General features: G+C 40.5%; 1 long non-coding RNA gene across 1 annotated transcript; it reads right to left on the bottom strand.

The window, feature by feature from the left end:
* Positions 1 to 3668: 3668 nt before the first annotated feature.
* LOC110361454 (uncharacterized) lies at positions 3669 to 10926 on the bottom strand. Its single transcript, XR_002418087.2, has 3 exons — positions 6795 to 10926; positions 5597 to 5655; positions 3669 to 5430 (listed from the first exon to the last, which is right to left on the bottom strand). It is a non-coding gene; the product is annotated as an uncharacterized LOC110361454 (long non-coding RNA).
* Between the last annotated feature and the right edge of the window lie 438 nt (positions 10927 to 11364).

Below are 11364 nucleotides of genomic sequence, written 5' to 3'. Positions count from 1 at the left end.
TGATCAGTATATAATGTTGAAATAGATGGATGATAAATCAAAGCCTGAAATGTGGTGAAATCTCCTGGAAAAGTAAAAAAAAAGTAACAAAAATCATCCAGCACATCACCTGTGGGTTTCACTTTCATAGCTCAAAACCAAGAATATTTTTTCAATAATCCTTTGAGCACACACTAGATTAGGACTGAGAAAGAAGTGGGTGTTCAGACTCAGGATGGTGGTACGATTTCTTTTTTAAAGTATACTTATAGTTTTGAGAATGACTGAACTAGAGAATAATACATAAAACACATAGTTTCTCAGTCATTCAGCCTGGAACAAACACTCGGTTCTCCATTCCAGGCAGCAGATCTCTAGATTTTCCTAAGTCCTGAGCTGTACTGAAATGTTCGAAGACACTTCAATTAATCTTTCTATATCAAAGTTTGCCAATCTGCCTCAGGGTTCCTTAGGTTATCTTTTAATTGGTGATGAGTGAACTGTGATGGACTTAGAGATCTGAGTGACTCACAATATATCCGAAATGGTTAAGGTCCTTTCTGAGCAACTTCACTGACTGCAAGAAATATAAAAGGGCACTCAATAGGGTGAATTCAGTGTGGTGGTATTGGTCACAAAAAGCAACATTGTGAAAGAGCCATAAAAGTAAGTCCTGTGTATTATTGCTTAATTCCTTTATATATTATCACACTTTAGTTATTTTGAATTTACTTTTGGTAAATATATGATGTTTTAGTCCTTTATTGTCAATTTAGTGGTATAAGATAACTTTAGAAAAAGAGACATAGAAGATCATTATAGGGATATTCTTGAATAAAAAAGCTAGTGATAAGATGGATTTACTTTAGAATCAACTATTTTCTACTTGACCTGTCTTCCTAAACTTGGAGTTTCAGCTCCCCAATGTGATAATTAAATGGTTGTTTCTAGCTAGAATGTTTTACATTATATCACAACAGTTTAACAGTTCGCTATGTCTAGGATTGACTTGGACTGTTCCTAATTTGGCTTGAAGGAGGAAATTGCTCTGTGGTGGTGGGTGTTTTTCTGGTTTTGTGTGTTGCTGGTTTTTTTTTTTTTTTTTTTTTTAACTTTAATTGCGTTTTGTTTTTAAAGTGGCACAAGCAGGACTGTTTGAAGTGACCCAGGAGGTGGAGGATTTTAGAAGCAGTCCTCCTATCAACACAAAGGCAAATGAGGATGAAAATGCTGTGAAATAGAGAGAGTATGTGAAGGTGACCACAGAGCTCATTCACCACAACAAAATGCATGCCCAGAGGGCTGGGCTGGGTGCAGAAAAACTCCCAGACACCCCCTCCCACCAGCTGTTCCAGCTGGCAGGTCCTGCTCCTGATCTCACAAGCAGCAGTGTTAAACATGGTGAGACACAGCAAAGGACAGCCAGCAAGCTGTGAGTCTGGGAGCTGGAGCCTCCTGAGCTGCCTTGATGCTGTGGTGCAGTCTTGCAAGGATACAGACACAGTGTTCCTTCTGTGTTTCAGCTCCTACATCTTCTACAGCAACTGGAAGAAACTACCCAACTGAAACTCCCAGCGTACTACCAGGCCCTCCTGTAATCGCGTGCTGCTGTTACTGACGTAGTCTCTACACCCCTGATACTTTTCTTCCGGCAGCCCGTGCTGATGACATCTTTAAAACGGAATTCTTTAGAGAACTGCCTTTTTCATTCTCTGCTCCCACTCGATGGTCTTAGCACTGCCAACATCAACTAGAAATTATTATTTTTTCTGTAAATCTGCAAGTTACTCCTACACTACTCCCATACTCTCACAGTTTCTATGACTGCCCAATGCCCCACAGCTCTGAGCACTGACCACACATACCATTCCTTGTTCAGGATGTGAAGCCCACCATGAAGGGCCACGACCTTAGAAAGGAATTGTTTTTGTTTAAGTACAGCCTTTCATAAGTGGGTTAAAAAGTCTAATGGGTAAACAGAGGTCCTCACCCTGGTGATGCCTTTTAAGATCTTTGAGAAGCCTGTTTATCAGAGCTTAAAAGAAATGACACTGTAGCCTTACGGTAAATCAAATGATTCCTTTCCCTGTGCTCTCATTTGTGGTTTGAATAATTTACAATAAGCCTGTTTTCAGAGGCAGAAACAGGTGGTTGAGGTGGTAGTAGATAAAACTCAAAGCTCTTTTATGAGTGCAGCTTCAGACGAAATATGGTAAAAAGGCTATGACTGACCTGCACATGAAAATACTAGATAAAACCAGAAGGTGCAGGCCAAGCTGGCTTGTAATCAGCTCGGTCTGATGGTGAGCACAGTCTTCATTTGAAAATGTACGAAAAGGTGCAAAAAGCTACAAAAAGCCACGAACAGAACCCAGAGTATTGGCTGTGTTGCAGCAGCATCATGCTGGCAGGCCAGCATGTGGGAACCATAAATCCAAACCCAGAGAGCTCTGTCTGCAAAATCAGATCCTCAGGTGATGCTGGCCTCATACACCACCTTGCAGAATGTCTTTCTCCTAGCTGCTGTGTGAACTGAGGAAAAGACAAATGTGGATTGCTTCAGTGGCCTTTGGAGGCCTCTGGGCACTGACATGAAGCAAAGCTGCTGTGTGTCTGCGCTGGCTGAGAGGGAGCAGCCAGGCGGTGACACTGGTGAGGTAAGGGGAGCACAGGCTGTACTAGAATCAATTCCACAAAGTGGATTTTTTTCTTCAGTACAGGGTATGTGCAATTGTTTGATACTATCTACACAAGAATGTGAGAATACAAACAACTGGCTGAGCCTTAGCGCTATGGGAGAGTTATGTCTAAGAAACTAGCAACAGTGATAATGTTCTATATCTTCTGTGACCCAGACAAGGGAGCACACCCCGTTCAGTGCTGAGTATCTGTATGAATTGCCAGATCAGCCAGGTTACTGAGGACTTCGCACACATCTGTAATAGCCTTAAAAATTAATCTAAACCATGAAACCTCCTCGAAGTCATATTATGGGCTATCCCTTCCTTTCCAAATCTTCTTTGCATTCCCCTGAAAGGCCTTTCTTTGCACACCACAACCTCTGCAGAAGAAGAAATGCTTATTTTTGCATTGTCCTTAGTACTAAGTGCCCTGCCTTTAGCAAAGATGTTGTAATGTATAAGCACAGTGTTTTTTAGTAGGCTTAGACTTCTGAGAAGTTTTAAATTTAGAGCTACATGACCGAGGTTGCCAGCAAATGATCCAGCAAAAAGAAGCAGTGCAGGAGACGAAAAAAATGTGCATAATTCCTGAAGACTTTTACAAGTTTAAGAAGAACAACAGCAAAAAAACCCATGAAATAACATATCATCCATTAAGCAGTACTTTCACAAGTGCATGCTGTTATATGAAAAGGCTGCACAGAAAACTCAGAGCAATATTTTCATTTCCAGATTCATATCAAGTTGCTTATAAAGAAATTTAAACTTAAAGGCTGGATTTGACTTGGTCTAAGAAAAGCATGCAAGACAGGGCAAACCCTCTCCTAAGTTCCAGCACCAGCTAGGTGCACCTCAGGCCTGAGTGTGCAGCATAAGAGCATGCTATGTATCTGCAAACTTCCTCCCAAAGCAAGCAGATGGTTGCCACAGATGGAGAACAAATGCAAACTTGGTTCAGTTGACCTCCATGAGCAACTGTGGCAAATCGCTTTAATGCTGATGCTGGTGGTATCGCACATATTTGTCCCAAGCAACAAGCAGGACTCTCTTTTTGATTGGATTGTTATGGCCAGATGTTTCCCTTCAAACACTCCCTGCCAAAATCTCAGTCCATCCCTGAAAACTGATGCAAAGAGGGCAGGCAATGCCTAACCGGGAGAAATGCTGAGTCTGCACCAGAGGGGCTGCTGAGCGTGGACTGAATCTTGGGAACTGCACGAGCCAAGTGGCATGCTGCTACACAGAGCACAAAGTTTGGGACACTAGATCCCTGCCCCATGTGGTAAATGTCACAAAGCCTTCAGTGTTTTGGGACATTTACAACTGAAGTTACTAAAAGCTTCTGGTTGGTATTTTGCACGTTTTGAAATAAAGTGTTTAGCAGAGCTGAAATTTATTAATTTTGAAAACTAAGTCATCTGTAGCATTACCTTCTTAATTGCAGCAGAAATATTCATGAATGAACAATGTGAAACACTTTCTATTTTCCATGGCAGAATTCAGTTTGTTTGAGCCTTTATATTCCTTCATTTAAAAAAGAAATATGCAAGCAGTCATGTTACGCTATTCCTTCAGCTTTGTTTTCTTCTGTCCACAAAGAAAAAAAAAAACCAACCTCAGAAAACCAAAGAACAAACCCTTCCACCCAGAAAAGCAAAATCTAACCCCTAATTATGTAGTGATAAAATTCAGTCTTTCTTTACAAAGCGGTAATGACAACGATCACCACATATATAGATGAGTATGAAAGAAGAATAATAAAATAAAATATTTTTTCTTGGTTTGTTTTTGTATTTAATGCAATTTTCCCCCATTGGCTTGTACATCACTTGTCTTTTTGTGTTTTCACTTGTTCTAACCATTTCTGATTCCAGAGTAAAACCCAATTTGAAACAATGTGGACCTGATGAGTTTACTCTGCTTGAAACAAGGAAGTCTTTGTCCCATATGCCTGAGGCAACTTAAAACACAATGCCCCTATCCTCCTTTGCCATGAGACCTTCAGTCAACATTCCCCACGGTTTATGACATCTGAATCCACAATTAGGCCTGAGGCATTCAAACATGACATTTGAAATAGAAGGTGCATTGACATGTATGAACTCTGTAGTCTGCTGTACTTGCTTCCTGCTACAAAAATACAAAGGAAGTTGATGCTACAGCAAATCACTTTTCACAGATGATTTTCCACTATTGCTGTTTCGCAAAAGAGAGTGAAATTCAGAAGTTGCTCTATATAGCACGAGTTTTCCTGCATCTTTCAGAGGGGAATTTTCCTAAACATTTGTACAAATGTCTCCCTTCTCCCACATATGATGCCACAGGCGTAGCTAAAGCAGTCTTCCACAGTGTCCCAGGGCATGTCTCAGCCATGAAGTTGTTCCTTACTGCATGCTGATAAAGAAAGAACGCTGCCTAACAGGTTTGTCCTGAAGAGAAACTGTCTGATAGTGCAGATTCCCATCACCTGCAATCACTGCTCCACCGAAATCCAGAAGCCTTAGGTGCTGGTGTGACACGTCAAGGGAAGGAGAAGGGAAGACTGAATTCAGGTGCAACCAGCTAGAAGAGGCCACAAAGCAGGATGAAACGTTGTTTCTTCACGTAGGCATATCTGGGCAGACCTGAAGGTCACTTAACAGACCCTGGGGGAAGGTGGTGGTGATGGTATTGGCAGCTTCTCCATGCTGTCTTTTCTGTAGTAATTTCTGCTGTGTAGTGATGAGGACTGACAGAAGATGGAACATCTCTCGTACTGCGAAGGCCACACCTGGATGAACAGTTGCATGTAGATTATCAACAATATAATTTTGTGGTTCCGTTCAGAAACAATAGTTTTCAGAGTGCTGAAAAAACATATTGCGAGATTCCAAGACTGGATGAACCACTAATAATCAGTGTTAACACAGGATGGGAAAAAAACAACAGCAACTTACCGGTTTTATCATCTGACAGATCAACAAGAGACGGTGGTTGCCCAACATCATAGGGGACACTGAGGAAAAGAAAAAAAAGCAATAAATGTTATTTCAGTGCAAATAGCTAATCAGTGACAGAGTAGAACTGAATTCCCCATTCATTATGTTCAGAGTGCTAGGTCACAGTGCCTTGTATTCTTTTAGGTAGTAAATGCCTTGCAGATCTCTGCTTCTGGCCCATCTGGTAGTAGGCCCTGACTAGTTTTGAAAACTGTGGCATGTATTACATAGCATTCTTCAAAGGCTCATCTTCACATCATTCTAGCAGAGTGGCTGAAAGTCCCTGATTTTTGAAAATGGTGAAAAATACTTTTGCCATCATTTTTGTGCATTGCTCAAACACAGGGAATTTTCTGTATTTTTCACATTACAATTAGCCTAAACATTCAGATACCAATTGTGTGCTGTTTTGAACAACTTAGTGCAAAATTTAATATATGCTCACCCATCTCATTCAAGTGGGGTGTAAAATACACTTGTCGCACCATTTTCACATGTTATAGTAATTCACTCAGCACAACTTCCTGGAGCTGAACCAAATGGCTGAAAACAGCTAGCATTCGGGACTCCTACTACAGCAGACAGTAACGAAAACAAAACAAAACAGACAAAAAAACCTGCCTCCCTAGAAACACTGGAAAGAAATAAAACAGAAAGAAAACCAAACTGAATAGAAGACAAGCATTTCTCAACTCCTCATTAGCTTTTCTTTAATATGTCCCCAAAACAAAGCAACACCCAAGACTTGGGGAGCTGTATTACAGAAACATTTGACAGACAAAATACTTCATCAACTAGATATCCCACAATGATTTGAGTTTTGTCATCTGCCTGCGGTGTTCCAAGAGATACTGAGCGAACCGGCTGGCTGCTACACAAATCAACTTACACAAGGTTTTACTCTCACTGTGCTCCAGTTTATTCTTCCATTTGCTAAATCTGCGTATCACTCAAACGATGTATCATTTTAATCAGTGTAAACAGGGTAACTGAGAATGCAATGCATTGCTTAAACACACTTCCTGCAGCAAAGCACACAGGTATGTGCTTATCTTTGAGAAGATGAATCATTCCAGTAAATTAAGCAATGTTGAAACTGAGTGTCTTAAAGTCAAGCTCACGCTTTTGTACTTGGATGGGTCAAATTGCCACTTACATATTTTTCCCTTTTTGCTCTCATGTGAGGCTTCTGCTTAAATCACCTGCATTGTCTGCACACCAGTCTTGTGTAGGTGAAATGTGCAGCTGTCTCACTGCAGTCACAAACAGCATCCTAGCTCTTCAGAGTACTGAAGCAAGTCTTGGTCTTTTCAAATCATTGGTTCTCCAGCAGAAGATAAAGAAAGGCAAAACAATCCCTTTGTAATGATCAAGAGTCTCTTTGGTTTCCAAGGCTGGCAAACAACTGCTGCTAAGCTTTTCTTCAGCACGTGTCACTTTGCTGGATGGTTCCCAAGTGTGAATGGAAATAGCAGTAACAGCAGTTGAGGGTTATCTGCAATAGGATTACCAGATTTCCTATGACAGTTCTTGGAGGCAGATTGCTCCATTGTGCTCCAGTGGAAGAGATCTGAGTCTCGCTCGAGAGGGGGAAGTCTCTGCTGCAACTTCTATTCAACAGCATCTAGAGTTTTTTCATAATGTGTTGCACAAGATGCTGCCTTTGCCTTTTCACCTGCTCTGTCCTCATGTGCCGTTACTCTGGCACTGGCAAGGGAGCTGCTTAATCCTCTGGACTGCTGTGCCAAGTTGTTCCACCCTTCCTCCTTCCCTTCCCCAGGGCTGTGGCCATACATTTACAGTTTCCTGCCTGCAACACCTGGAAAGCAATTTCTTATACCCTCCTGTCTGTTCCTGTTGCTCATCTTCATAGCCCATGAATTCAATGGATTTTTTCCACATACCCTCTCTTTCTTCATAGTTAGAGTTTATAAAAGAAAAAATGTGGTAGAGCAAAATTGATACTGTATTAAAAAAAGAGGGATGAAAAAGTGTTTGCAGGAGAGAGGGCACAATGACCCTGTACCCCTTACACTCTCTCCCATCTCAGCTTTTGCATGGCTCACATGAGATGATCACCACAGTAATATGGGCATCCGTTTACCCAGTGTAGCACACAGAACTCCCTTCATGTGGCACTTCCTTCCTCCTCCTTGGTATGGCAACCAAGTGAGGGGCAGCACTGGTTGTGGTGAGATCCTACTATGACCAGTCACACTGGCCAGCAGGCAGCTGCTGGACAAAATGGATATGGATGTTTTCCTTACTTTTCTCCCTAAAACTGGTGATGTCAGTATTAGGGTTACAATTATTTTCTTTGGTGTCAAACATATTAAATGTATGGGAGCTTCATCTCTTTAAGACCTCTTCTGTCTGTCAAGTTCAGTGAAATCTGACCAAAAATGAGTGTTTTTGTGAAGAGTGGGGATGATGAGAAGCAAGACAGTCACATGGGTCTTCATTTTTCAGGTGAAACAAACAAGCTAACTGATCAACACACACACAGAGGAGGCACACATGCGCAGATACAGACACACAGACTCACATTCTCTTGCTCTCTTTCTATTTGCTCCCTTTTTCTTTCCTGCCCCACCTCCCATCCCGAGTTTCACCAAACTCATGTGACCAGCTGGGCATTATTTTTGGCCTTGCTGCATAGCACCCTCTTCTGTAATTCAAACTCACAGCCCCTACTGTCTGAGTATCAGAGGTGACACTTTATGTATAAACATAATTTAACCCTTTGACATTTGTAAGGAAAAAGTTGCATGCATTATGTTAATATGAAGGAAATAACTGACGCCATGGAAGTGAGCTTTGACTTAACTAATACCCCTTACGATGTAATTCAATCTAATAGCTAACTGCATTTTGTCATTTAAAATCTCAAATCGAATGTTGCAAGGAAGAGGAGATCAACTGTACTTTAATCTCCTAGCATAAACAATCACTGTGGAATAATGATACAAATTTTGGTAAAAAACAAGAGAAGGATTGAACAATGCACTGTATTTAGCTTTACTGACCTTTGGCTTACAATTACACATTCCCACTCCACTTAATACAGCCATTTATTCAGATTTTTTTTTTTTTTTTTAGGTTACTGCTTCTACAAACAGTCTCCGGATGATTGCCTCAAGAGGTTATTCAAATATTTATAATGTTGATGTAGAAAAGCAATATATTCTGAGGAATATATACCATTAATTAACATGTCTTCTTCCTTATCACTGCCTTTTGCATATTTTAATCCCATTGTCAAGGATGTTCTCATTCACTAATAACTTGGGCAAGTGAGTTTTGCCACACTTCAAAACACAAATCTTGTTGATGGGAATGTAAAAAGGACTTGTGTTTTATTTCTGCTTGAACAAGAAACCTAACTTTCATGTCACATATCTTAATAGTTATTTTGGAGTTTATTTCAAAATACAGCAGTCACCTAGGCTTTATTAGTGTTTTTTCTGCCATTGTGTAGGCCAGTAAAGTAAGTCGAGGGTAAGTTCACTGCCTCTGTGTTAACTCATTTTTTGCTGTAGGGAATTGCATCATTGATGTTGCTCCCTCTCCCTAATTCACGAATTATTTATTTCATTTAAATCTGCAACTGGATTGCCCAGAATAATCAGTCCCAAACCACCAGTTCAATCACTGATGCTGAGATAAACTCATTGCCCTCACATGCTGAGACAAACAATTTGCCAGCTTGCACTTGATAGATTGTTCCCTAAAATGTTTATGAGGTTGAAAATTAACATTTTCACTTCCTATATTATAAACTAACACAATATAAAATGGACCTTCTAAATCCTTAATTCATTTACATTGAGTTAAATGAGGGTACTCTATAACAACGCTTAGACTCAGGTGGACAGTGTCTTCTTTATGCACTACAAATACTGCACAATAGGATCAAAACACGCAAAACGTTAGTCAGGATGCTATGATGAACTGGCATGGAGAACTTTTTATTTTCTGCATTCTCCTGCCATTCTACTTGTCTCTGAACACCAAAGCTGACCTGAACATCTGTGTCTATGTGGTCGGGCAGGGCAAATGCTCTCTGTGTCCTTGTAATTGACTTTGGGGAAGGGGCCAGGGATGCTCCCTCCCTTCCTATGCAGTTGTGTTTCCCTGAGGGAGAGGATTCATCCCTGTATGGAGCCAGACAAAATCCCTTTGTGAGAGAGGTGGTAAACACACCCTTTAAAGTCAGGTATGAACACAGGTGTTCTATGTAAACATAATGCAAAGGAAGCAACCTCTTCCTTTGGTAAAGATGAAGGTTTCAGTCTCTGGAGGGGTAATCCAGAGGAAACTCATGAAAGAAACCCTTTAGCCATATTCTGTTAATGATGTTTTGATCTTCCATATGGAGATTAGTATATCTAATAGCAGGTTCCAAATAGACATAAGCATTTTGATTACAGGCAAGACAACAAATGCATTTTAAATCTATGTTAAGTGATGGAAGAAAAATGATAATAAAAGAGGCTAGGTAGAAAACCCATGCAATGCTAAGTGAGAAGTGATGAACTTCACTAATCAATATCTTAAATTTATCTAAGATATCTTATTACAAGCTCTGAATTCTCTTACTAAGAATTTCTTATGTGTCAGGGCTTAGGGATAAGGTGTGATGACCACTGGCACATGAAGATACAACAGTACTAATGAAGCATTGAGGAGGAAGAATATTGTCAGGATCATTTTAAAGCATTAATAGCTTTAAACAGCACTGATTTTTATGAATTCATTAGGACCAACTGTGCCAGAGATGATGTCTTAAAAGGCCATGACTTGGTTCAAGGAACCTTCAATAGTTCCATACCTAATCTGTAAGTAAAACTTAAAGCATGAATTATATCTGCTTTTATAAATGAAGGAGCCCAATCTAGTTTTATATATTTTCCAAGTGGGGAAAACTAATTCATTTCCTTTTGGGAACAATTGACTGCAAATATTATTAAAAAAATTACAGCCGTTTTTGAGTTCTTTAAGCAGAAGTACTTGAAGCCATAAAATTTACAGTAAATGGTTCAAAAATAGGCCAGACTGACTGAAATTCAATTCATGAAAGAATATTTCATCCATATACAAAAATATTGGGCTCTATTGTCTGTCTGTATGTTTGTGAAGCTCTCAGTGGTTCTACTTGGACATAAATAATGAACCATATGCCTTTTGCAGCTTATGTCTTAATTGTGATGGTGCTTGATAGAGTGTGCAGGGCTGAACTGATTCCCAAGCTTTGAGGTCAGAAGCAAATTCTTCTTCTGGGTATTTTGGTCAGGGTTTTCTTTCCCCTTCCCCTTCCCCTTCCCCTTCCCCTTCCCCTTCCCCTTCCCCTTCCCCTTCCCCTTCCCCTTCCCCTTCCCCTTCCCCGTCCCCTTCCCCTTCCCCTTCCCCTTCCCCTTCCCCTCCTCTCCCCTCACTTTTCTCCCAATTCTGTGTAGTTTTATTTATTAGATTGGAATAGAGTATGACAGCTTGTCCAACACAGACAATTTTGCACATATAGAAGGGAACACAGACACCCTCACACTTTGGTCTTTCCTGTTTTTCTTCTCCGTTTACTTCAAGTAGGCATTGTATGTGAGTATCAAAGAAATTGCACTTTAAAGCACTCCTCCAAAGGACAGACCTCAGCCTCAGAAAAACATGAGCAGTTAGAGACTTTGAAATAATAGCTTCAGAAAGCTGAAAGGCTTGTGGCATCATGACTC

The sequence above is a fragment of the Columba livia genome, chromosome Z (genome assembly GCF_036013475.1).
Source record: "Columba livia isolate bColLiv1 breed racing homer chromosome Z, bColLiv1.pat.W.v2, whole genome shotgun sequence".
Taxonomy (NCBI): Eukaryota; Metazoa; Chordata; class Aves; order Columbiformes; family Columbidae; genus Columba; species Columba livia.
The sequence above is the reverse complement of the archived record's forward strand: the minus strand, read 5'-3'. Positions and strand labels throughout refer to the sequence as shown.